General features: G+C 63.9%; 1 non-coding gene across 1 annotated transcript; it reads left to right on the top strand.

The window, feature by feature from the left end:
* The first annotated feature begins 13,846 nt into the window (after positions 1–13,846).
* On the top strand, positions 13,847–13,953 carry LOC114227628 (U6 spliceosomal RNA). The gene has a single exon (XR_003613712.1). It is a non-coding gene; the product is annotated as a U6 spliceosomal RNA (small nuclear RNA).
* The last annotated feature ends 12,845 nt before the right edge of the window (positions 13,954–26,798 follow it).

The following is a 26,798-nucleotide window of genomic DNA, read 5'->3' as shown; positions in this document are numbered from 1 at the left end:
CCCAGTGCACGAAATTCATGCATGTGGGGGTGGGTGTCTCTCAGCCCAGCCTGCACCCTCTCCAATCTGGGACCCCGTTTAGGGATCAGGCCTAAATGGGCAGCCAGACATCCCTCTCACAATCCAGGACTGCTGGCTCCCAACTGCTCGCTTGCCTGCCTTCCTGATTTCCCCTAACCCCTTCTGCCTGCCAGCCTTATCACCCCCTAACCACTCCCCTGCCAGCCTGATTGATGCCTAACTGCTCCCTTGCCAGCCTGATTGCCCCTAACTGCCCTCCCCTGCAGGCCTGGTCACCTCTAACTGCCCTCCTCTGCAGGCCTGGTCACCCCCAACTGCCCTCCCCTAAAGGCCTGGTCACCCCTAACTGCCCTCCCCTAAAGGCCTGGTCACCCCTAACTGCCCTCCCCTAAAGGCCTGGTCACCCCTAACTGCCCTCCCCTAAAGGCCTGGTCATCCCTAACTGCCCTCCCCTGCAGGCCCAGTTGCCCCCAACTGTCCTCCCTTACAGGTCTGGTCCCTCCCAACTGCTCTCTCCTGCTGGCCATCTTGTGGCGGCCATCTTGTGTCCACATGGGGGCAGGATCTTTGACCACATGGGGGCAGCCATCTTGTGTGTTGGAGTGACAATCAATTTGCATATTACTCTTTTATTAGATAGGACTAGAGGCCCAATGCATAAAATTCATGCAAGAGTAGGCCTTCCTTCCGGCCTGCACTGGCTTCCTTGTGGCACCCGGGACCTGGGCTTCCCTTGCAGCCCTGGCTTTGTCCGGAAGGTCGTCCGGAAGGACGTCTGGTCTAATTAGCATATTATGCTTTTATTATTACAGCTATCTCATCCACCCGAACCGCACTTTCTAGTTACTCCTCAAGCATTCAACGCGTCAGCTCGTTTCGTTCTCACAACCACTCTCCCCATTTTACAGACGAGGAAACTGAGCTTCCACCGCTCTGGCCAGGTGCCAGCTCTGCATGCTTCTTCCGGAATGGATCCCGGTGCCCTGAGCCACCCCGACCTGCACAGGGCGCTCTAGAGCAGCCTTGACTGGGCTCTGCCCCCACCCCAGCCCTGCGGCCTTTGCCTGGGGCCTGGGCTGGCCTCGGGCGGGGCTGTTCGGAGGCCTCCCAGCGACTCTCATCCTCGCACGCGGCTTCTGGCCAGTCCTCTGGCCCTTTCCCAGCAGAGGAAGGTTATCTGCTTGCTCGTTGTTCACGTCTCAGCAGAAAAGAGAGCGAAGGTCAGAGCAGAGGCCAGTGGTGTGGGCGGGCGTGCGGGAGCGCCTTGCCCAGATGAGCATTTCACGTCGGCAGCTGGAAACTGGCCACGGTGGGAGCGTTTACACCACGGCAAGCGCGACCAACAGGGATTCCCTCCCCCCCCCCCAGGGCTGGTTGCTAACACTTACCGCGATGGCTTCACAAGGGCGCGGGCTGCCTTTCGGCCCGCCCCCCTCCCCCTTCTTCTCCCGCCCCTCCCCCGATGTGGGGCTGAACTGTCTACTCGGCCTGCACTGCTTCCACTTGCTTAGACCCCTCAGTGCCAGCGACCCCAGCGGTGATAAGGCACGGAGGACGCGTGTTTTTGGCAGGAGCCGCGCCCGCTTCCCGACAGCAGATGCCCCAGTGAGGGAGGCAGGTGGGCCGAGGGGCTGGGGGGTGGGGGCGGCTGGGGGGAGCTGGCCTCGCAGCCCCTGATAAACACCCTGCCACCCAGAGCGATCCGGCCTGGAAAATGCCATCATGTATTTTTAATCCGCCTTCTCCTCGCTGAATAATGAGAGGGGAATCATAGGCTTGACTGGCATTTATAAGGAGGCTCTGCAGGAGGCCCAGCCGGAGGGAATGAGCGGGGCTCATCACGGTTACGCTCCCGGGGACGCCAGCCCCGCCCCCAGCGGCTCTCCGTGCCCCGGGCGCAGGACCACCTTGCCCGCCTCAGCCCAGCACAGCCCTTCCTCCCAGGGGCTCCCCCAAAGGGAGCATTTCCCGCTGAGAGACATAAAGTCCAGGGCACTAACCAGACGGCTGGGAGAAGGGGAGGGGCCAGGTGGACACCGGGCCTTCGCCCATTTCCGTGGTGTAAATACCCCACCTGGACCCGTTTCAGACTACCGGCACGACGTGGCTGCAGGCGGAGGGGTAACCCATCCGCATCCCCGCCTCCCACGCCCCCTGGCCCTCCCCCGGCCCAGTGTGCTCATCTTTACCTGGGAGGGTGCCCAGCCCGGGCCCCCGCCTCACTGGACCTAGGTGGCGGCTGTGGGTGCATTTTTAAGCTCCGGGCTGGACACGCGTAAGGAATTAGGGGCTGTTTCTCTGCATTTGGCCCAGAAGCTGGGCCCTGAGCCATGAAGCAATGCTGGGGTTTTGCAGAGAGGAGGCGGGAGGGGGGAGGAAGCGTGGGGAGATGGGACAGACAGACACTGGAGAGGAGACATCACCACCGAGAGGAGGGCCCCTGCCTCGCTGGGCTCCGGCCCCTCCCGGGCCCCTGCTGCCCGCAGCCCTTCCCTGGTCCTGGATCCCCGCACACTGCTCCTTCGGAGGGAGGCTGCCCCCTCCCGGGCAGGAGGGACCGGCCCTTGGTGGAGGGCCACTCGGGGCCGCAGTGACCAAGCAGCCGGGAGGAGGGGAGCACCGGTGAAATCTCCACCTTCATCTTCAAAAGCCAAAACCGGTCTTGGGGCCCCCCACCTGCCCCTAGAGCCCCTCTATTATCCTTAGGCCAATTGGTAGGTGTTGCTATGGCAACAGAAAGCAAAATGGCATGCAAATCAACACGAGCAATAACGGGGGCGGGTGGAGGCGGCCCTCATGGGGAGGCAGGAACCCGCCACCTGAGGCCCAGCAGGGCCCCGAGGGCTGGAGGGCGGCCCAGGCCCAGGAGGCTCCAGTCCACACTCAAGCCCGGGCGCAGGCCCAGGGGGCGGGTCAGGGCCGAGAGGGCTGGGTACCCCTCCCAGCCTCGAGCACGAACAGGGGCTGAGGGGGGGCATACGGCACACAGATGGGGCCCTGGCTCTTGGGGGAGCCCCCACCCCAGGCAAAGGCCCTCTAGGCCAGGAGCTGCCTGGCTCACAGCCACTTGGGGAGGAGCCTGGAAGATCAGCCCTAAAGCGCAGCCCCCCACCCCCCCGCCCTGCCCGCTCCCTCATGGAGGCGATCGCTGGACAGCTTCATTTCTGAGGAGAAGCCACGGTCCCCCAATATGAAAGCAGCGCCTGCGGCCTCTCGGTTGGAATGAGGACTGACTGCAGGACGAGACTTTGGGGCGTCTCCCTGCTCCTCGCGGTTTCCCGGTGGAGGCGGACGAGGCCACAGCACACGGGCCCCATTGGCTGCCGTCACAGCCTGAGCCTGGGAACCGGCTGCGGCTCCGAGAGACGGGGAGACGCTTAGCGTGGGACCCCTGTCTGAATGTCACCCCAAGTGGCCAGTGTTTTTAAAAAAACGCGTGGGCTGCAGAGGTCGCTGGACCCCTGGGCTGGGAAGGGCCTGCACCGCCCACTCCACGGGGGGCTCAGCGTTCCCACCTGCAGCTGCCTCCCCCCCAAACTCCAAGTCTGCCAGGCGCTGCGGTCAGGACTCTGCGCCCCCAGCCCCTCATCTGGTGGAGGAGGGGTTCCTGCCGGTGGGCCCCACGCTCCTGCCGCCGAAGAGACCCTGCTCTCCGCGGGAGGCTTCGCCTTGACCTTTGACCGGCACCACCAGGACCTGCCGGCTCAGCTCAGGGTCTCCTCCCCGCCCCCCAGGTCTCCCCTGCCGACGGCAGTGTGTGCTGATTTCCAGTGACATAGAGAGCCCACCTACTACGCACCCGCACCCACACCCACACCCACACCCGCACCCACACCCCCACCCACACCCGCACCCGCACCCGCATGCATCCAGGGACCGGCTGCGCTGGAAAGGGCCAGGCTGGGCCGCAGGAAGGAGGTGGGCTGGGCGCTGTGGCCGCGGGGCCAGGAGCTCTCCTTCAGCCGAAAAGGTCTCAGACACGGGAGCAGGGAACCGAGCGCGGAACCGGGAGGGAAGGCGGGGGGGGGGGGGGGGGGCGGGGGGGGGCGGCGGGAGGTGACCAACCAGACCTTTGTGCGCTGTGCATCCCCCACGGACAGACAGTGGGTGCTGAAGGCCTGGGGAGGGGCAGGGCTGGGCTGGAGGGGCTCAGCCGGGAGAAGGGGACACAGGTGATACTTTCCACAGTAAAGATTTATAAAAACAAAACAAAAAGGTCTCGGCCCCAAGCAGCTGTTAAAACCAGCGATGGGCAGTCTGTCTGTCTGTCCCTCTGCAAAGCACAGCTTCCCCGGATGCTCCCGCCCTCTCCTCCCCGGGAGCTCCCTCCCCATCAGTCCTTCTGCCCTTGACCTTGGTCCCGCTCCTGCCTGCTTCTCCTTCTACCGCCGCCTCCTCCAAAACTCCAAGTGTCACCTCCCGGCGGCGGCCTGGCTGGCTCTGGACCTCACCCAGGACCTCCCTTCTCTCGGGCCCATGAAACAGCGGGGAGCCTGCCCGGGGCCCCGACCACGCCCAGCAGTGAGGAGGAGGACAGTCCCCGCTCCCAAGCCTGGGCCTTTGACCTTCGGCCTCAGGGCGGCACAAGCGCAGGAGAGGTCATGAGTAGGCAGGCGGCCACTGCCAGGCGAGAGGTGAAGGTGACCTTGACCTTGAGGAGGGCTCCGTCACAGTGTGACTCCCTTTCCCCAGGCGGCAGTCGCAGCCCCGAGCTCTGCCCGTTTCCTGGCCGCCAGGTTTCTAAACCGGCCGCCTCAGGGGCCACCCTGGTGCTACACACACACACACACACACACACACACGCACACACACGCTCACATGCATGCACATTCACACATGCATGCTCAAATTCACACACTCATGCATGCACAATCACATGCATGCACACACATACACATTCACACACACATAGGCTCACATGCACACACACACACATGCACACTCACACTCACGCGCACATGCACACATACACATGCGAACCTGGGTGGACAGAAAGAGGCAGGCTGACCGGGGGGACAATGACAGCCAGCCCCGCCCCTTCCTGACAGAACGCTCCACCCCCTCCCTTAAGCTGGGGCCACTCAGTTACACCTGACGTGGCGGCCGGGCTCTGGGCTCCTGGGCCCGGGGAGCCGGCCCCCCCCCCCCCCCCCCCGCAGCGAGGTGTGGAGAATGGGGCAGCTCGCAGGTTAACGGCGGCCGCACTCCCCGCGCCGCGCCCCCAATGGCTCTTTAATGATCTGAATGAGCGTGCGTCTCGCCCCCTTCACGTTCTGCTGGAGGAAACGGCCGGTTAATCACCTGATCCACATGGGAAGTGTCCGGCGTAATTTTCCCAGAGCCAAAGGGCGCTCGCCGAGACCTGCGTTATCTCATACTAACGCCGCGGAGTGCAGGGAAGAGGACCCTGGGCCGGTGCCCGCTCGCTCACAGAGGGCTCCCCATGCCCCCAGACTCCCCCCAGGCTCCCCGAGCGCCAGGCCCCCAGGGCCTCTGAGCAGCAGAACGGAGCGACTGATAAAGGGCCGCTCTCCACGGATCAGTCTGTGAGGAGGGAAATGCATGAGATCCAAGGCAGACGGGAGATGAGTTTGTGCGGCGGCACGCAGGGCGTGGGGCAGGTGAGAAGGACTCATGGGGGAGAGCCGCAGACACGCTCCGCTCCCCACAGCGGGGGGTCAGGACCCCCAGGGAGGGACCATCCGTCCTGGGAACAGAAACTGCCACCAGAGCCACGAAGGACCAGGGACAGGAAGGTCACAGCCTCCGCCACAGCTTCACCCATGTGCCCGGGCATGGGGGCGGGGAGGGGCGGAGCCAGAGCCAGGAGGGGAGGCAGAGACAGAGGGAGAGGGAGAGAGAGAGACACACACACACACACACACACACACACAGAGAGAGAGAGAGAGAGAGAGAGAGAGAGAGAGAGAGAGAGACACAGAGGCTTAATTTTACGCTAACCACGGGTTTTTGTCGACTGAAAACGTGTTAGCCTCTACCCGGGTCTGCAGAGCGCCCCCCCCCCCCGCCCACTCACCCACCCCTGCAGCCTGCAGAGCCCCCACACTCACCCACCCGTTCTCAGGGCCACCCCGCAGCAGGCCCTGTCCTCACCCTGTTCTGCAGAGGAGAAGCTGGAGGCCCAGGCCTCACCTGAGCAGACGGTGGGCCTCCCACAGGCCTCGCTGCCTCCCGGGGGCACCGGGTCCTCGTGCCCACGCAGGCCTCCCTCAGGGTCACCCACAGGCTCCAGCCCCCCTGTGCCCTGCCTCCAGCTCCCCTGGCCCAGGGCCCTCACGGAGCCTAAAGCCACCAGCACCCGGCTGCGCCTGCGCCCACTGGCTCCCTCCTGCCGCCGACCTGGGCCCAGTCCCTGGTGAGTGAGGGGGAGGGGCAGCTGCCTCTTCCGTCACGTGGCTCCCAGCCTCTCCCGCGGCCCGCACCCGAGCCCGCACCCTGCCCCGTGCTGGGTGCTGGGTGCTGGGTGCTGAGTGCTGGGCAAGGGGCACGCCTCCTGGGCACCCGCGGAGGCACAGACCCGGCCCTGCAGGCTGTTTCAGTGACAGGCCCGGTGGCCCCGCTGCTTCGGAGCCGGGAGCCCAGCCGGGGCTGGGAAGCTCGGCCTCCCCCTCCCGTCTCCCAGGCCCCGGGTGCGAGCGGCCCGCGGCCTGCCCCGCTCGTGTGAAACGAGGCAATCTCTCCACGGAACATGCCCTGACCGGCGGCACCGGGGCAGGAGCCAGGGCCCTGGCTGGCCCACCTGGCGGCCCGCTGCCCTCGAACCCACCACCTGGGTGCCTGGCTCGGAAGCTCCCCCAGCCCCTGCCCGGCTGCCGGTTCCTTCCACGAAGCACCGCGGTCACTCCGCCTCCATGGGTCCTGACAGCCACCAGCTGACCCGTCTCAGCTGCACCTGAACCTGGGCAGCCGGGGGGGGGGGGGGGGGGCTTTAGGAAATAGATGCGAAGTTCCACGCGGCGGGAGGACAAGCTGCGGAGCGAGGGCCTGCTTCTGCTCAGCCCGGTGCCCGCAGCTCCACCCCCGGCCTGGCACTCAGACGGGCAGAGCCCAGAGTCTCTGCTCTGGCTTTGGGGGCAGCGAGGTGACCCAGCCCCAGCCCGGAGCCCCCGGGGCCACAGCTCAGGGCGGACACTGCCAGGGACTGGACACTGTCCGAGGGGCACAATCCACTTCTCAGGAACCTAGTGGACGGACCCCCAGCCCTCTGACCCCCACTAGCCTGTTTCCCCAACCCTGGTCCTCACTGACCCCAAAGCACTGTACACACACACACACACACACACACACGGATACACACACAGACACACAGATACACACACACTCACACACATACACACACACACACACTCACACACACACACACAAAGACACACAGATACACACACTCACACACATACACACACAGAGACACACACACAGAGACACACACACAGACAGAGACACACACAGACACACACAGACACACAGATACACACACACTCACACACATACACACAGACACACACACACAGACACACACACAGACAGAGACACACACAGACACACACAGACGCACACACACAGACACACAGACACACAGACACACACAGACGCACACAGACACACAGACACACACAGACGCGCACACACGCACACACACGCACAGCCCGCCACTGGGCCCAGCTTCCTAGAATGGGGTGCCCAGGTTTGCTGGTGGCCCTGGACCCCAGACTGGGGAGGCTGATGGCCTGCCACACCCTGACTCCACAGGCTGGGACAGGTCATGCCCTCCCTGATCACTTCCCCCCAAGCCCCTGGCCCCTCCCTGACCCCATGTGCCCCCCAAGACCAGGCTGAATGCGCAGGGAGGGGAGGGAGGGGAGGGAGGGAGGGAGGGGAGGGAGGGGAGGGAGGGAGGGAGGGAGGAGGAGGAGGGAGGGGAGGGAGGGGAGGGAGGGAGGGAGGGGAGGGAGGAGACAGAGGGAGGGGAGGGAGGGAGGGAGGAGGAGGAGGGAGGGGAGGGAGGAGGAGGGAGGGGACGGAGGGGGGAGGCTCTCTCCTTCATCTCCTGCTCCTCTGCCCACTGCTCCCTCTCCCCTTCCTCTCAGGAACCTCCCCGCCTCCCCCTCCCTGCCTGTTCCCCTCCATTACGTCTCCCTCCGTCTCGGGATGAAAACAGCCTCTGGTGCCACCCACTTCCCTCCCCGCCGTTTACGGCCTCGGCCATCGGATTAAATAATGGTAATCGCATGGCGAGCATCCCTCCTCTGTCTCCGCAGTCGGGGCTCATCTTAGCCCGAGCCCGAGGTCGCAGGCCCTGCCCGCTCAGCTCCATCGCTCCCTTAGGTCACGGTCACGCATTCTGACAAATCCCCGGCCAGGGCGCTTTGGTGTCGAGTCTTTGTTTGAAATATGGTGCAAGCAGCGGCCCTCCCAGCCTCTCACCTCTGCATATTACATCCTGGCCGAGAGCCCCCCCCCCCCCCGATTGCCCCCGGGGAGGGGAGGGGAGGGGAGGGGAGGGGAGGGGAGGGGAGGGGAGGGACAGAATGGAAGGCTCGGCTCCTCCTGCCTGGCTGTGTCAGGAGAACCCCAGCCCCCTCCCCTCCCCTCCCCCTCGCACAGCCCACCCTGGCGGCTCCCCGCGGCAGCCCACTGTCCTTTGTTCTCTGCCGCCCGCTGCTCCCCGCACCTGCCTGAGGAGCATTTGTCTCTGCTCCGGAATCATTTACTCTTTTTCTAAAATACATTTTTATTGACTTCAGAGAGGAAGGGAGAGGGAGAGAGGAAGGGAGAGGGAGAGAGGAAGAGAGAGAGGGAGGGAGAGAGGGAGAGAGAGGGAGGGAGAGGGAGGGAGGGAGAGGAGAGAGAGAGAGAGAGAGAAACATCAATGATGAGACAGAATCATGGATCAGCTGCCTCCTGCTCGCCCCACACTGGGGATGGAGCCCACAGCCCAGGCATGTGCCCTGACTGGAGAATTGACCTGCGACCTCCTGGTTCATAGGTCGATGCTCAACCACTGAGCCACGCCGGCCGGGCAGTAGCATTTATCTGAAAGGCCTGCTAAGAGGATTCATGTGTAGCACATGCTGAGCCATCCATCCATGTCTGCGGCCCTGTCGTCACCATCCTCACCGTCACCATCATCATCACCACCATCATCATCATCACCGTCACCACCTCCTTATCCCACCCTGAGCCTGGGCAGCCACGGCCCCTGAGCCCGCACCCCCCACCCCACGTGCGAAGGTCACATCTCCCTAAATTGCTTGTTTCTTTGGAAGGCGCCTTGACCAAAGCCTCGCGCCCCGGAGCCCGCCCGTGACCAGCGTCAGTCACCACGGTGACTCCCCGAGGCTGAATCTTAAAAGGGCGTTACAGACGGAGGGCGCACAGGTCAACGACCGGCACGCGCCCGGGACTGGAGGGTAATTACGGGTAATTTTGTCTGTTTACTTGGCATTAGTTGTAAGTGTCCCTAATCCTGGGTCCCGGGGGGCTCGGCTCCGAAGGCAGAGCCAGGGGGGAGGGGAGCGCTGGGCCTCTCCAGACTCCACCTGGCTGACTGGCTTCAGACCCACAGGTGTCAGCCATCCCAGATCGCACCTGCCTGGCACGTACTGTTGTAGGCACCCACCTGCCTCTCCCCACTGGGTGCTGACAGTGGGGTGCAGACGCCAGTGCTGGGGGAACACCAAGCAGATGTCCTTCAAAGTCTGCAGCACCCCACAGAGCCGTGTCCACTCCGTCAGGAGGGAGGGAGGGGCCGAGTCTACATTCGCCTGCGTCCTGGCTGTGTGACTCTGGACATGTGACTTAACTGCTGAGTTGAGAGAATTACCAAGTTCAAGCATCTAAGTCCACTCAGCAAAGGCCTGGAGCTCAGAGAGTGCTACCTGGTACCATTACTAAGTCCCGTATCTGTCATCCATCTATCCATCCATCCATCTATCTATCCATCCATCCTTCCATCCACCCATCCTTCCATCCATCCATCCATCCATCCATCCATCCATCCATCCATCCATCCATCCATCTATCTATCCATTCATCCATCCATCCATCCATCCATCCATCCATCCATCCTTCCTTCCATCCATCCATCCATCCATCCATCCATCCACCTATCCATCTATCCATCTATCCATCCATCCATCTATGTATCCATCCATCCATCCATCCATCCATCCATCCATCCATCCATCTGTCCATTCATCCATCTATCCATGTATCCATCCATCCATCCATCTATTCATCCATCCTTCCATCCACCCATCCTTCCATCCATCCATCCATCCATCCATCCATCCATCCATCCATCCATCCACCCATCCATCCATCTATCCATCCACCTATCCATCTATCCATCCATCCATCCATCCATCCATCCATCCATCCATCCATCCATCTATGTATCCATCTATCTATCCATTCATCCATCTACCCACCTATTCATCCATCCATCTATCCATCCACCTATCCATCTATCCATCCATCCTTCCATGTATCCATCCATCCATCCATCCATCCATCCATCCATCCATCCATCCATCCATCCTTCCATCCATCCATCCATCCATCCATCCATCCATCCATCCACCCATCCATCCATCTATCCATCCACCTATCCATCTATCCATCCATCCATCCATCCATCCATCCATCTATGTATCCATCTATCTATCCATTCATCCATCTATCCACCTATTCATCCATCCATCCATCCATCCACCTATTCATCCATCCATCTATCCATCCATGTATCCATCCATCCATCCATCCATCCATCCATCCATCCATCCACCCATCCTTCCATCCATCCATCCATCCATCCATCCATCCACCCACCCACCTATCTATCTATCTATCTATCTATCTATCTATCTATCTATCTATCTATCTATCTATCTATCTATCGACTCCAGTGTGCCCACTGTTTTCTCATGGTGAATTCCTATGAGAATAAAAATCCCTGGCACTCTGGGCAGCCCTGGTGCTACCCTGGGCCCTGCCCTCCCTGTGGCTGGTCCCCCCCTCCCCTAGGCCTCACCACCTTTGACCAAGCCCAGGTCTCCCATGCGGCTGACACATGGATGATGCGAGTGTGGGTGGCTCGTGTGTGCGTGTTTACAGGGCCTGTCTGCCCACGGCATGTGCTGCTCACTAACCCATACTAATAAAAGGGTAATATGCTAATTAGACCGGACATCCTTCCGGACAAAGCCATTTGGTGGGGGCCAAGGCAGAGGCGGTGAGGGGTGACCAGGCTGGCAGGGGAGCAGTTAGGGGCATCAGGCAGGCAGGGGAGCAGTTAGGGGCATCAGGCAGGCAGGGGAGCAGTTAGGGGCATCAGGCAGGCAGGGGAGCAGTTAGGGGCATCAGGCAGGCAGAGTGGTTAGGAGTCAGCAGTCCCAGATTGGGAGAGGGATGTCTGACTGCCAGTTTAGGCCCGACCCCGCAGGGTTTCCAGAGGAGCCCTAGCGAGCACCTTCGTTCTCCCACCGACAGCGCCCTCCCACCCGGGCAGCGCCGCCTGGCGTTGGTGAAGGATGATTGACGACGGGCCCTTTGTTGTGCTATCAGCTGCGGTTACTTTAATTCTCGCGCACTCCCGTACAGGCCTGACGCCGAAAACGCTGTTTCCCAGAACCCGCGCTCTCAGCTGTCAAGCAGGGTGCTGGCTGTTCTATATCGTGACGACATTCCATTTCAGCTCCCGGTCTCCCGCAGAACACCTTCCAGACGCTTCCTCCAGCCTCTCTGGGAGAGCTGAGGCCGAGAGGGAGGAGGAGGTGCTGTTCTCTCAGATCAAAGTCACTAGTGACTCAGAAGCTGAAGAGAAAGAGGGGGGGAGGAAGGAGAAGGAAGAGGAAGAGGAGGAGAAGGGGAAGGAGGGGGGAGGGGAGGGGAGGAGAAGAGGAGGAAGGAGGAGGAAGAGGAGGAGGAGGGGGAGAAGGAGGAAAAGGAAGAGGAGGGGAAGAAGGAAGAAGAGGGGGAGGAGGAGGAGGAATAGGGGGAAGAGTGGGCGGGAGGAGAAGGAGATGGAGGAAGAGGGGGAGGAGGAGGGGGGAGGGGGAGGAAGAGGAGGGGGGAGGAGGGAGGATGACAAGGAGGGGGAGGAGGAGGAGGGGGAGGAGGAGGGAAAAGGTGCCGATTCGTCACGGTGGGCACGTTTCGGGCTGGCCAGTGGAAGCACCTAGCAGCTGTTTCTCGGGCTCCTGAGTGCTTTCGGGGAGAAGGCGCATGAGCCGAGCGGCCGGGGGGCTGGGTAATTGTGCGCTCATTTGGAATAACACTTTTTAAATATATTTTATATTTTATATATATATATATTTATTGATTTCAGAGAGGAAGGGAGAGAGAGAGAGAAACATCCATGATGAGAGAGAATCATGCATCGGCTGCCTCCTGCACGCCCCCCACTGGAGATCGAGCCCACAACCCGGGCCTGCGTCCTTGACTGGAACTGAACTGTGACCTCCTGGTTCCTAGGTGGACACTCAGCCCCTGAGCCCCGCCGCCGGGCAGAGTTGTGGTTTTCGGTGGGAATCCCCAGAAGGGAGGTGTGCATTCTGTTATCTCAGTCCGCCCGGCGCTGAGATCCTAGAAGCTAGAACTCGAGTCCACGGGGGACCCGCTGGCTGAGGTTCACGCGGAATCTTCCGTCAAACTCAGGAGTCACCGACGGTGATGCAGGCGCAGACCGGGCTGCAGCCTCACTGTCCGCCTGCGCCTCCGCCGGCCTCCAGGGCACGGGCTCCGCGCGGATGGACAGTCACGCGCAGGAAATTCCCGCCGGCGCCCCCTCCCTCCCCGGCGCCTCTGCTCTGGGTGCGGAGGTGCAGCCCCCGCCGAGCCCGTAAAACCACGCTCTCCTGACGTCCCGCCGCCTTAGCATCTGAGCAGCCACGTCTCACACCGGAGCCGCAGCCGCAAATATTCTCTAGTGAACACCGCGCCGGCCCTGCCCACGCCCCCTGTGCCCCCCACCTGCCCACGCCCCCCTGTGCCCCCCGCCTGCCCACGCCCCCTGTGCCCCCCACCTTCCCACCCCCCCTGTGCCCCCCTGTGCCCACGCCCCCTGTGCCCCCCGCCTGCTCACCCCCCTGTGCCCCCCGCCTGCCCACGCCCCCTGTGCCCCCCGCCTGCCCACGCCCCCTGTGCCCCCCGCCTGCCCACGCCCCCTGTGCCCCCCGCCTGCCCACGCCCCCTGTGCCCCCCGCCTGCCCACGCCCCCTGTGCCCCCCGCCTGCCCACGCCCCCTGTGCCCCCCGCCTGCCCACGCCCCCTGTGCCCCCCGCCTGCCCACGCCCCCTGTGCCCCCCGCCTGCCCACGCCCCCCTGTGCCCCCCGCCTGCCCACCCCCCTGTGCCCCCCGCCTGCCCACCCCCCCTGTGCCCCCCGCCTGCCCACGCCCCCTGTGCCCCCTGCCTGCTCACCCCCCCGTGCCGGCAGGTTTATTTACTGCGGGAAAGCCCGGCCCTTTCCCGGCCTCGGCAGCCGCACGGTCAGCGCGTCTCAGCATTGCTGCTGCCTGACCTCCCCCTGCACGCCCACCCCCCCCCACACACATACACACACATGTACACATTGGTGCGTATACCTATGCATACATACATGTGTACGCGCACATGCATATAGCACATACACACATGCACACACACGTACACACACACGCCCATGCTTATGAAGCTGGGAGCAGGAAATCCTGAGAAAATTCCTCTCACACACACTCCCAGCCGATCCAGGACTCTCTCATCACGGATGCTCCTATCCCTCTCTCCCTCTCCCTTCCTCTCCAAAATCAGTACACATATATCTGGTGCTCGCTTCGGCAGCACATATACTAACATGGGAAGGACACGGAGAAGATTAGCACGGCCCCTGCGCAAGGATGACACGCAAATTCATGAAGCGTCTCATTAAAAAATAAAATGTAGCTTTAAAAATGAATGTGGTGCTTTGGGGGACAAGCAGCCCCCACACCCCCGAGGACCAGCTCAGCGTGGCTGCCGGGGAGGGGCCGGCGACTTCTCAGCCACCGGGCAGCAGCGTCCCAGCCTCCCTGCTCGCTCAGTGCCCGGCGTCAATGTCAATGCCAATTAACACTCAAATAAGAAGCCGCGCAGCTACTCCCGCAGCCCATCCCGTGAACTGCCGCTTCCCCCTTCCCCCCGCCCCCCCTCCTGGGCGGGAGCTGAGGGGTGACCGCGGGCCTCCTCCTGGGCCAGCCGCCCTGCTCTGCACACCGCTGGCCCGGCGGGGACCCAGCATGCCACGGCGGGCTTTCACCGAGAACAGGGCCCTGCTGGCTGGGGGAGTGACTCCTGTCTGTTTCATAAAAAAAAAAAAAAAAAAGGCATTGAATTAAGAAACCAAACAGTTTATATAGTGAAGCCCAAGTGAATAGATATTAAATTGTGTTCTGTATTAAATATTCATCATTCAGTAGGATTTTCAAATTAAACATCAAACCTCTAACAAATTAAATTTGAATAATTAATTCTATTATTAGTGGAGAGAGGTTTCGGGTGGGGGTGGAGGGAAATGCGTCAGAAATGCTGTTTTAGTCCAAGGGGCACAGGCCTGATCACCTCCACGTCCCAGGTGGGAGCCGGGGGCAGACAAGGAGTTTGCCCAGTGGTCGGCAAACTCATGAGTCAACAGAGCCAAATATCAACAGTACGACGATTGACATTTCTTTTGAGAGCCACATTTTTTAAACTTAAACTTCTTCTAACGCCACTTCTTCAAAATAGACTCGCCCAGGCCGTGGTATTTTGTGGAAGAGCCACACTCAAGGGGCCAAAGAGCCACATGTGGCTCTCAAGCCGAGGTTTGCCGACCACGGCCCTATCCCATCCCCGGAGAATGTGCTCCATGAGAAGGAAAAAAAAAAAGAAAAGAAAAAAATCACCCACCGTATTTTAACTGACGGCTTGCTTGTGACTATTGGGCGAGATTTATTCTCTCATTAATCACCACCCTCCCTTCATTCGTGTTAAGCAGACAATTGATTAGGAAAGATCCCATCACGGTTAAAAGAAAGTAATTAGCCGCCACCGGGCGCTGCCCCGGACAGGAAGGCGTGCCCGGATCAGGGACAGTAAAAGCCCATTCATGGCGCCGGCGTGGGCTCCGCGTGTCTGGTCCAGGGGCCCCGACTGTTCCCGACGCGGACGGAGCGGCGTCTGCACTCCCAGCGGCAGCAGGCGCACCTGCCGGGAAGTCGGGGCACCATCAGTGAAAGGCAGGAGAGGGACCCCGAGTGAGGGCTGCCCGGGAGCCAGAGAGCCCCTGCCCGTGGGCGTCCGAATGTCTCGGGTGACATTCCGAAAAGCGGGCAACACCCCCCCTGCGGGCCAGGGCACAGGCGCACGCCCCTGCTCTCCACCGGCCCCCGCGGTGACCTCCGTGGCCCGAGGACGCCCCTCCTGGCGCCCGCTCCCCGGCAGCGTGCCTGTGGCCAGGGCCCAGCCGGGGAGGGACAGCCCACCCTGCCACAGGCAGAGAACCGGGAGGGGCGGCCGGCCCTGGCTCCCAGCCCCGGGCTGTGTTTGGTGCGCGGCCAGCGCGTGACTGTGGTTGTCCGGGACAAGCAGGGGCACCCACGTCCAGTGCCTCTCCCTCCCGGCACATCCAGAGGGTCACAGCCCGACGGGGCAGGTGGCGAGCAGGGCCAGCGAGCTCCGTGTCCCCGCTGGAGAGAGCGCTTCCGACCGAGGCCCAGCTCCTCCGCTCCACCAGCCGCCGGCCGGCCCTGGGAGCAGGTGCCCATGACCTCAGGTCTCCTTTCCTATCCGTGAAGCAGGGGTGCACCCCAGGGGACCCCAAGCCCCGTCTGAACGTAATGCAGCATCAGCTTGATTGGCATCGGCGTGCGCTGGGCCTAACCCCCCCACTGCACACGCCTGTGCGGTGCGCGGCTGCGGGGAGCCCGGCTCAGAACCCCTCAAACACACTGCCCTCAGCCGCGTCCGCCGCAGCCGCCACGGCCGTGCGCGGGGACCCACCAGCCCCCTGGGCAGGAGTCCTTCAGCCACACACCCAGCAGCCAAGGTCGGGGAGGGGGGCGGGAGGGGGGAGGGGAGGAGCGATGAGGGCATCCTGCAGCCCCCGTCAGAGAAGGTCAAGTGACGGGCGGGCGGGGCTTTGACAGCCCGCAGGGAGCACAGGGTTTCCTGGGGGGGGGCGGGGATAGGGCTGTGGGAATCCAGCCCACGTCCGCTGCCCGCCGGGGGCTGCAGGGCGGAACGCTGTGCTTCTGAGACAGAGTGGAGAGGTTCGGGGTCTTTCCGGTCCCAGTCCCGTCGGGGCAGAGTCCTGAGGGCGTGTCAGCTTTTCCCAGCTGTTTGAGAACGGGTGGACTTTGGGGCGAAGCTTCGAATACAGGTTTGTCCCAGATCCTGGGGGGCCGCCTGAGCAAACATCGCTGTGAGAACTCGGGGTGCGTCGGAGGGTGTCTGGGCCCCAGGAGGGGCTGGGAAGAGCGGTTTTCTCGGTCCCTCCCTGGGGAGGAGGGATGCTCTCCAGGCCCAGAGATGGAGATGCCGAGCTGGGGAATGAAGGCCCGCTCAGGGGCACGCAGAGGGATGCTGCCGCGGGGGGCGGGGGGCGGGGGGCCTGGTGTCCCATCACCTGCCTCTGAGGTGAAGGCATGACCTCTCCCCGGGGCCACGGGTCCCTTCCCCTCACGGACACGCTCCACGCCCCTGTGACACGGCTTGATCCCAAGGATGGAACTTTCTAGATTAGGTCCCTCAGGAAGCCTGGGGGAGGGGGACGGGGGAGGGGCGGGGCCGGAGACAGGAGCCTCTCTGAGCATCTTCATTCCCTCTCCCCGCCCCCCCCCCCGGGGGGTGACATTTGCAGAGTATTTCCTCGGAGGAGGTGCCCCCTAATCCCTTAAGTACGAAGGCCGCGCCCCTCCATCTGAGGCTGCGTTAGCCCCTCTTCCTCAGGAGGTGGTATTGGCTACAATTAATACGGTGGAGGTGAGAAGAGCCTTACGGTGGAAAGAAGACTAATTTCACCTCGGGCTGCCGCTCCGGAGCGCGGGCTGCTGTAATTAACTCCCCACCGGCGGGGCGGCCCCGCGGGGCGGGGATTAGGGTTATGAGCCTATAGATCCCCGTTATCTCCCGCGCGGCGCCGCCGAGGCCGGGACCAGCTGGACCGGAGCCCGCGCCGTTTACTTAAGGATTTAATTAAAAGCTCTAAATGGAGAGGTTCTCTGAATTAACATTTAACATGTGACTTACCGCGGGTTTAATATTGTCTCCGCGCCGACCTGGGAGGGCCGCGCTCGCTGCTGGCGCTCAGACCGCATTCCGTCGGGGGCTCGGGCCGCTCATTAATCTAAACAACCAGCGGCCGGTTCCGACGCCGGATGGAGATTATTTGCGGAGGCGAATTGCGAGGAATGAAGAGGCACCGAGGCAAGTGCTTAATTGAATTGGAAACCGTCTCCGTGGGCCCGTGCCCGGGATGCCTCGCCGCGTCGGCACTGAGACACCGCGACGGGGCGGGCGCTTGGCCCGCGAATAACGGAGCGAGTGTGGGCGGGACCACAGGTCTCGCCTCCCCGGAGAGAAATGACGAAAAGCACCCACTGTGCCGCGTGGCACACGCCCCCCGGGTGCCCAAGGCAAAGGCGTGGAGGGGTCTAGGCTGGCGGGAGCTTGCCTGCTGACAAGCCACCCCAAGTCCCTGAGCAGCCCCCCCTTCATGCCTCCGGACGCACAGGTGTCCCTGGTGGATCCGCTGGAATAAGCGAGGCTGAGCCCTGCCCTCCCGTCCCCACCCTGTGGGTCAGCGCGAGCCACAGCTCTGCTCCGAGGACCGTGGGACCGGGACTCAGCCTTAAAGGGAGGGACCCTGCCCCGCGGCGTGGCTCAGGGGCTGAGCCTCCACCTAGGAGGCAGGGGGTCACGGGGCGATTCCTGCTCAGGGCACACGCCGGGGTGGCCGGCTCCATCCCCAGTGGGGGGCGTGCAGGAGGCAGCCGGTCCATGATTCTCTCTCATCATGGATGTTTCTCTCTCCCTCCCTCTCCCTTCCTCCCTGAAATCAATAAAAACATATTTAAAAAAACAACAAACAGGAACTCTGTCCTAGCTGTGCCCTGTTTTAGAAATCTAAAATTATTTCAAAATAAAAAGTATAGACCACAACACCAAAGCCACGATCCACAAAAGACACGATTGATTAGCGTGGCTTCCGGAAACTGCTGCTCTGTGCCCGGCCGGGCGAGAGACGCGGGAACTCACCTCCGCTCCGCCGCCCGCGCTGCCTTTGCCGGAACCGGGAATCCGTGCTGCCACGGCCACGGCCACGGCCACGGCCACAGCCTGAAAGAGACGCGGGAAACCACTGACGCCCCAGGAAGCGCCGCGGTGGCGCCCACAACCCACACCGCCGCCGCGTGGGCCCCTGGAAGCCACGGCCTCGCAGACGACGTGCAGCGGGGAGGGCGCTCCGTTAGGACGCCAGCTGGAAGCGGAACGCAGAGGGTCTCAGGTTTATAAAAGGGGGGGGGGGGCGGGGGGACAAAAATCAGAAACATTGATACTTGGTCTTCAGACAGAAAAGCACGGACGATGCTCTCCTCTGCCTGTTCTGTCCTTTCCCGCGTTCTAACGAGCGTGTGCGGGCTGGGGGCCGTGCCTTTAAAAGCTCACTTTTCAAAGGAAGCTCAATTCTCTCTCTTCAATGTCAGGGCCACGGCGCTCTAACCGTGACACCCCTGCGGGGAGGGCCCACAGCTGAAGCCACAGCACCGTCGCCCCTAATTTATCACGAAGAACCGCCCGAAAATCAGCCCACAGGGCACACGCCGAGCTTCCTGGCGGGTGGGAGCGGGCAGGGGCCACCGGGAGACCCCAGCACAGCTCTTTGTCACCACGCCAGTGGCACAGAGGCAGCACGGTAAGGGCACAGACCCCTCTCTGACCACAGAACGACAGTTGAGCACCTTCCCCCCCAATGCTCCTCCCAACTTTGACACCTATGGAATCTTCCAGAACCAGCTGGCCCTTCAAGATGCTCCCCCAGCCCAGAACATGCCTTAGATCTGACACCAGAGCTCAGCAGGCACAGGGAACATATCTGGGTGTCCCAGTTCATGGGCGTCCATGGGGACCAGCCCCCTGCCCCGGGGCGGAGGGGGAGGCGTGCCTGGCCACGAGACGGGACAGCGGGACCACCCAGGTCAGAAAGAGTCAGCCTTCGGCCAGCTCTCCCCCTCCAGATCCGGGCCTGCAAGTGCGGAAATCCACCTGCTGTGTGCCCACCACCCTCGCCACCGAGCACACCCACACTGTGCACCCCCACCGTGCACACCTCACTATGCACACCCCCACCGTGCACACCTCACTATGCACACCCCCACCGAGCACACCCCCACCGTGCACACCCTCACCGTGCACACCTCACCGTGCACACCCTCACCGTGCACACCCCACCGTGCACACCTCACCGTGCACACCCCCACCGTGCACACCCCCACCGTGCACACCTCACCGTGCACACCCCCACCGTGCACACCCTCACCGTGCACACCCCCACCGTGCACACCCCCCCGAGCACACCCTCACCGTGCACACCCCCACCGTGCACACCTCACCGTGCACACCCTCACTGTACACACCCCCACCGTGCACACCCCACCGTGCACACCCTCACCGTGCACACCCTCACCGTGCACACCCCACCGTGCACACCCTCACCGTGCACACCCCACCGTGCACACCCCACCGTGCACACCCTCACCGTGCACACCTCACCGTGCACACCCTCACCGTGCACACCTCACCGTGCACACCCTCACCGTGCACACCTCACCGTGCACACCTCACCGTGCACACCCCCACCGTGCACACCCCCACCGTGCACACCTCACCGAGCACACCCTCACCATGCACACCTCACCGTGCACACCTCACTATGCACACCCACACTGTGCACACCCTCACCGTGCACACCTCACCGTGCACACCCTCATCGTGCACACCCTCACCGTGCACACCCTCACCGTGCACACCCTCATCGTGCACACCCTCATCGTGCACACCCTCACCGTGCATACCCTCATCGTGCACACCCTCACCGTGCACACCCTCACCGTGCACACCTCACCGTGCACACCCTCACCGTGCACACCCTCACCGTGCACACCCTCACCGTGCACACCCTCACCGTGCACACCCTCACTGGACAAACCTCACCGTACACACCCTCACCGTGCACACCTCACCGTGCACACCCTCACCGAGCACACCCTCACTGTACACACCCTCACTGTGCACACCCAGAGCGTGGAGAGCAGGCAGGTGGGGGATGACAGCTGAGGCCCCAGCGGGAGGGCCAGGGTCCATCCCAAGACTGTTTCCCAGCTCCATTCATTCAACACCCCAGCTTCTCCATCCATCCCCTGGGCACCTACGAATATGTGGCGGGTGCGTGCGGGGGCAGGGGCAGGCCCCGGTGGCCGCCTTTCTGTGACGGTGGCTCTCACACCGGACAGGCCTCAGCGTCACCTGGGGGCGGAGCCCACCTCCAGGCCCTGACTCAGCAAGGCAGGGGTGGGGCCCCCAAACTCGCATTGGCAACAAGTCCCCAGGCAACGCGCTGCTTCGGCCTCTGGCGGGGACCCACTTTGGGAACCACTGAGGCAGCGGGAGGCAGCCAGCCGAGCCCGTCGGCGCCTTGTCCCTGAGAAAGCGGCACAGCGCGGGCACCGATGCCAGGGCACCACCTGGCGCCCGCGGGTGAGGGGCGCAGCGCCCACGGGGGACCGGCCCTCCTCAGGGAAGCTCTTAGCCGGGGGGCCGTGGTGAGCTGGGGTCCGCTCGGCCGGCCCTTGGCAGCCAGCTGCCCACTCGCCCGCAGCTTCTGCGGGTTCGCTGGGGTCCGGGGCTCGGGATCTCGCGGGGAGCGGATCCGCACTGAGTGGCTGTGGCGGAGAGAGGCGGTGTGTGCGTGGGGGGGGGCGGGGCGGGATCCGCGGGATCGGTAAATAATTCACACATCTCCTACCAGACAAAGCTGCCTTCCACCCGGCAATGCGTATCCGCACCCCAGCTCCTCCCTCCGTTTCTCAGGAGGTGGAAGGTGACCCATCATCCTTTTTAATTAAGAAATGAAGCCGCCCTCCTAAGCACTCGGCGCCGCGGCCGCCGGCAGGAGGGCGGGAGGGAGTCCAAGCACCCGCAACCACGTTCCTACCGCAGATCCCGCGACCAAAATAGCCTCCTTGTTGCCCCGGCAACCAGCCCCCCCCCCCCTCCCCTTTGCACAAGGCTGCATGTTTCTATCATCTCCTTCCAGGCACAGCTCATAAACAGGCCGCGTCACAAACGCTTATCGCCAGCGACCAGCCAGCTGCGGCCGAGATAGCAAGCGGCCCCCCCCGCCCCGCCCCCCCAACACGACTTCACACCCTGGGGCGGCGGATCCACGGCGCCCTCGCTCGCTGGATTCGCCCCGTCCGAATCCAGAAGTGCAGTTGGTCTCGCCTCTCCCCAGCCTAGGCCATAGGCCAGCCTGCTGCCCGGTCTCAGCGCCGGCTCCGTCCTGCCTGGGGGGGGGGGGGGGGGGGTCAGGCCAGCGGACCCCTCAGCTCCCGGCCCCGCTCGGCCAAGGGCTGAGGCTGGAGGCCGGGACGTGGGCCTTCGTGAATGAACTGCCTCCGAGCTCGGATTCCGGCTGCGGCGGGGCAGGTGCAGATGGAGAGGGTCTCTGTGCCCAGAGCCCCCTCCATGTGGGGCAGGGACGGGTGTCTGTCTCCCTGGCTGATGCGGGAGGGGAGCTCTCAGCTCCACTCCTGGGCCTGAGAGCTACTTCCCTTCGAGAGGTTTCTTTTCTTCAAATATGTTTTTCTTGATTTCAGAGGAAGGGAGCGGGAGAGAGAGAAACATCAATGATAAGAGACAATCATTGACTGGCTGCCTCCTGCACGCCTCCTACTGGGGATCGAGCCCACAACCCGGGCCTGTGCCCTGACTGGGAATCGAACCGTGACCTCCTGGTTCCTAGGTCAATGCTCAACCCTGAGCCACGCGGGCCGGGCCCTGCTGGTTCTCCTGTTGGGTTGGCCCAGGCGGGAGGCCGGCGGTTGGGGCAGGGGGTGTGAGCAGGGGTGTGTGTGTGTGGGGTCGTTGCAGCCGGGAGGTGAATAGGAGGTGGGGTGGCCCGTCTGGGTCCCCCTCGGCTCTTGGCTCTGTTCAGGCCGGTTCCTAAGACCCTCCTGCTGCCTGGGGTCCCCCCGAAACCCTCGTTCCTGAGCTGGAGGAGGGAACTCGGGACAAAAACCGGCCCTGGTCGCCCGTTCACGGCGGCTCCCCTCCGTTTTCAAACTGTGATGGCGTGCTGTGCGGGTCGGCTAGCCTTTTAACGAGGACACTCCACTCAGTCTGCGCCGCCTCCACCCACCCAGGCCCAGCCCCTCCCGCCCCGAGCGGAGGCCCCGCACCCCGGCCCGGCAGCCGCCGCCCCTCCGGCTCGGGGACTGCCCGGCTCCGGCCACCGGGTACAAACGGAACGGAACACACGCCCCCTCTGCTCCGACTTCGCGTCTCTGAGCTGCACCCACGTGGCAGCGAGCAGCACTCGGTCCTTTTTCGTGGCTGCGTGAGAGCCCGCCGGGCGCCGGCCACGCCGCGTCCCTCCTCCGCGGCACACACGTGGCTGCTGCGAACAAGCCGGGCCCGGGCCGTGTGAACACGTGTTCGGTCCTTCGGCTGTTTCTCGGGGTGCAATTCCCCGTCTTCTCCCCTCGGAGGAGTCTCTGTCCCTGAAAGCGGGGGGTCCCGGCGGGGCCTCCACTTCCTGGACCTTCATTCCTGTCCACAGGCCGGAGGGCAAAGGGCTGCGTGGCTGTGCCCAACCTCGGCGTCAACGCAACACCGGGCCACCTGCTCCGAACGCAGGTGCCCGGCCCCGGCCTCAGCCCCCGGCCCCAACCCCGGCCCCCGCCCCAGCCCCAGCCCCGGCCCCAGCCCCGGCCCCGGCCCCAGCCCCAGCCCCGGCCCCGGCCTCAGCCCCCGGCCCCAACCCCGGCCCCCGCCCCGGCCCCCGCCCCAGCCCCCGCCCCGGCCTCAGCCCCGGCCCCAGTCCCGGCCCCACAGGGAGGAGGCTGGGAACCGCCCTGGGTCTCACACCCCCCAGGCCCACGGGTCCTGCCCCTGCACTCAGGGGGGTGAGGCCCCGACCAGCCGGTGGGACGTCCCGCCTTCGGAGATGCCAACACTAACCATGGCCGCGCCCTCGGGATGCCACGGCCGCCCCGGGCCTGGGGAGGGCGTGTGGGCGCCGAGCCGGTGAAACTTGGAAAGAACCGATAACTCCCAGGCAAACAGCCCGAGGAGAGGCGATCGACTCCGGCCGGGACGCCACCGATCCGCCCGGATCTTTGAAGCTCACGTCTACCCCATGTCCGACTCCTGCACCCAGCTCCCCCTGCCCCCGCGCCCGCGAAGCCCCTCCCCCCACGCGGCTCCCTCCCGTGACCTTTCGGGAGCCACGCCGCTGCCCTGGGGGCTGCCATCGGAAAAGCCTCGAGATGAGGGGGTTTATGGCTGCACGTGACCCGCCTGAGCGCAGCCACCAAGGGCGCCGGCGTCGGAAGGGGGTGCGGGCGGCCACGCCGCATCTATCAGCCGTTATCTCGCCAGCCAGGCCGCACGCAGCCCCCGCCACCCGGTGAGGCTCCGGCTGGGCTGGTCCCGGAGCCGCTCAGGGTTCAGAAAGCGAAGGTCTGGCCCCTCCTGCGGCCAGGTTCAGCCTCTGCCCCTCGGTTACACCGTGCTTCAACGGGGGGGAGGGGGGGGCGCAGAGTCAGGGAAGAGAGAGGGAAGGAGGGGTCACGGAGCTTCTCCCGGTCCCCGGTCCCTGAGGTTTACACCAGGCCTACTATGCGCCATGAGCTGCTCCGGGAGGAGGCGCACGAGGAGGCCAGGAGGACCCTGCCCCTGGGCCCACAGCCCCCTGGGCCCAGGCAGACCCGAGGGGCCAGCCCACGGGAGCAGGGTGACCTCCTGCCCACCCCCACCTGCTAGTGCCGCCTCCTGACTGGTTCCCTCCCCCCACCCTCCTCTCGGGAGAGATCCGCCCCAACACACACGGCCCCCACACACACAGTCCCCACACACACGGCCCCCCCACACACGGCCCCAACACACACGGCCCCCACATGGCCCCCACACACACAGTCCACACACACACGGCCCCCACACACACAGTCCCCATACACTCGGCCCCCCCACACACGGCCCCAACACACACAGCCCAAACACAGCCGTTTCGCCTCGGAGCCCCTGTGCCGCCCCCACGGTCACACAGCATCGTTAACAGCAGCCACACGTGTCGCTGATGAACACAGTGGGCCTTTCACAAGTGGGCAAGTTCCTCAGCCTCTCAGGGACTCTGAGTGTGAATCTGTGTGTGAGTGTGTATGTGTGTGTGTGTGCAAGTGAGTGTGAATGAGTATGTATGCGTGTATGTGTGTATATGTGTGAATGTGTGTATGTGAGTATGTATGCGTGTATATGTGTGAATGTGTGTATGTGTGTATATGTGTGAATGTGTGTATATATGTGAGTACGTGTGTGAGTGTGTGAGTATGTGCGTGTACAAGTGTGCGTGTGGCACTTCGGAATGCTGCCAAGGCAATCTGGTTTCCAGGGAAACAGCGTGAGGTGCGTGGCGGCTGCCCCTGGGCGAGTGAGAAATGCCTGTGGCGGGCCCGCCCGGGAGCCCGGCCTGTCACTGCCCACCTGCCCGAGGCCACACCAGGGCAGCCTGCACCGTGGCTGGGAGGCCCCCTGAGGGACGGGGCCTGGGGCCTGGGGCCAGGGCTACAGGGACACCCCCCTCTCCCACTGCCCCCCCCACCCTCGCCCCCTGGAAAGCCAGCCGCTCACGCTCGAGCGACCCTCTCCCGCCCTCCCCGCAGGGAGCCGGCCGCCCGGGCCCACTCCACTGCTAATTACTTTCCACGCGAACATGTTATTACGTCTTCCACTCGAAATAATCAATTTGGAGCCGCCGCTCTGATGAGTTAATGGGCACTCGGCGGGAGCCATTTGAGGCTCTGTGAGGAGGTTCTATTTTTAACAGCCGCTGCATCGGTACACAAAGGACACGCTCTGCTCTGCTCTCCCCTCCCCTCCCCCTCCCCCTCCCCCCACCACCAGCTCTGCTCCTCGGTGCTGTGGCCCGGGGACTGTGCTGGCCAATGAACCGGCCGACGCCTTTCCAGAACCTTCCCTAGCGCCCTCAGCCTGGCTGCCGGTCAGAATCAACTGCAGATCTTGGAAAAGGCAGGGCCTAGACCCCACCCACAGAACAGCCCTGGGGTGGGGGTGGGGGGTGCAGGGTGCAGGGCAGATTCTCAGCGAGCGGAGCCCTGGTCAGCCGGGGCCTCTGGGCGCACCGCTGGCCCAGCCCCCCTGCTCCTGGCCCTGGCCCTGGCCGGCCGTCTCCAGTCCTGCAGGGACTCCAGGCCCCACGCGGCCGAGGAGAGGGCAGGGAGGGACAGGCCGCCGGAGGAGCCGCGGGGTGACAGGTCCGGGAAAGCTCGGGTGCGTTCCAGGTGGCGGTCAGCGGGGACGAGGATGCTGACGGGGACCAGAGGGCGGACAGGTGCTCAGCCTGGGGCTCCCAGGTGCAGGCGGCAGCCAGGAGGGAGGAGAGGCTGCGGGGGGAGGCGGGGAAGGGGGGCGGGGGCAGGCACGGACCCCACATTGCATCTGGTGCAGCATCACAGCAAAATGCCCCCAGGAAACTCACCTGGACCAGGTGCAGGGGGCACCCTCCGGGCAGCGCCCCCCGCAGTGCCCTCCGAGTGCCCTCGCCTCCAGGCAAGCCGGCTCCTGGGGCTCCTCTCCTGCCCCCTCGGTCCAAGTGCACATGGACCCCTGACCCCGAAACTAGTTGTGGGGAAACTTCTGGAAACAGAGACAGGGCTCGGAGGAAGTGTCCTCTGAAAACCCAGGTTTCAGATGCCCAACCCCTCACAGCTGTGGGGGGCACGGGGGGGGCTCACACGGACACCTGTGGAGGGTCAGGGCCAGAGGGCTGTCTCCACTGCCACTCACCCCACGGCAGAGGCAGGGCCTGGACCCCACACACAACCACCCTGAGGGGGCGGGCGCAGGGCCGTGCTGAGCTCTCGATTGGCTGAGGCAGTTGTCCAAGGAGCCAATGGAACGTCTGTGGCCCGGTGTGGCTTCCTGGGCTGAAGGCTACCCCCCCCCCAAGGGCCCAGGCTCGGTGCACAGACGGCACCCACACACCCGGACACGGTCACCGGCACCCACACGCCCAGACACGGTCACCGGGACCCACACGCCCGGACACGGTCACCGGCACCCACACACCCGGACACGGTCACCGGCACCCACACACCCGGACACGGTCACCGGGACCCACACACCCGGACACGGTCACCGGCACCCACACACCCGGACACGGTCACCGGCACCCACACACCCACACACCCGGACACGGTCACCGGGACCCACACACCCGGACACGGTCACCGGGACCCACACGCCCGGACACGGTCACCGGGACCCACACGCCCGGACACGGTCACCGGGACCCACACGCCCGGACACGGTCACCGGCACCCACACGCCCGGACACGGTCACCGGGACCCACACACCCACACACCCGGACACGGTCACCGGCACCCACACACCCGGACACGGTCACCGGGACCCACACACCCGGACACGGTCACCGGGACCCACACACCCGGACACGGTCACCG

This window comes from Eptesicus fuscus, chromosome 20 (genome assembly GCF_027574615.1).
Source record: "Eptesicus fuscus isolate TK198812 chromosome 20, DD_ASM_mEF_20220401, whole genome shotgun sequence".
Taxonomy (NCBI): Eukaryota; Metazoa; Chordata; class Mammalia; order Chiroptera; family Vespertilionidae; genus Eptesicus; species Eptesicus fuscus.
The sequence above is the reverse complement of the archived record's forward strand: the minus strand, read 5'-3'. Positions and strand labels throughout refer to the sequence as shown.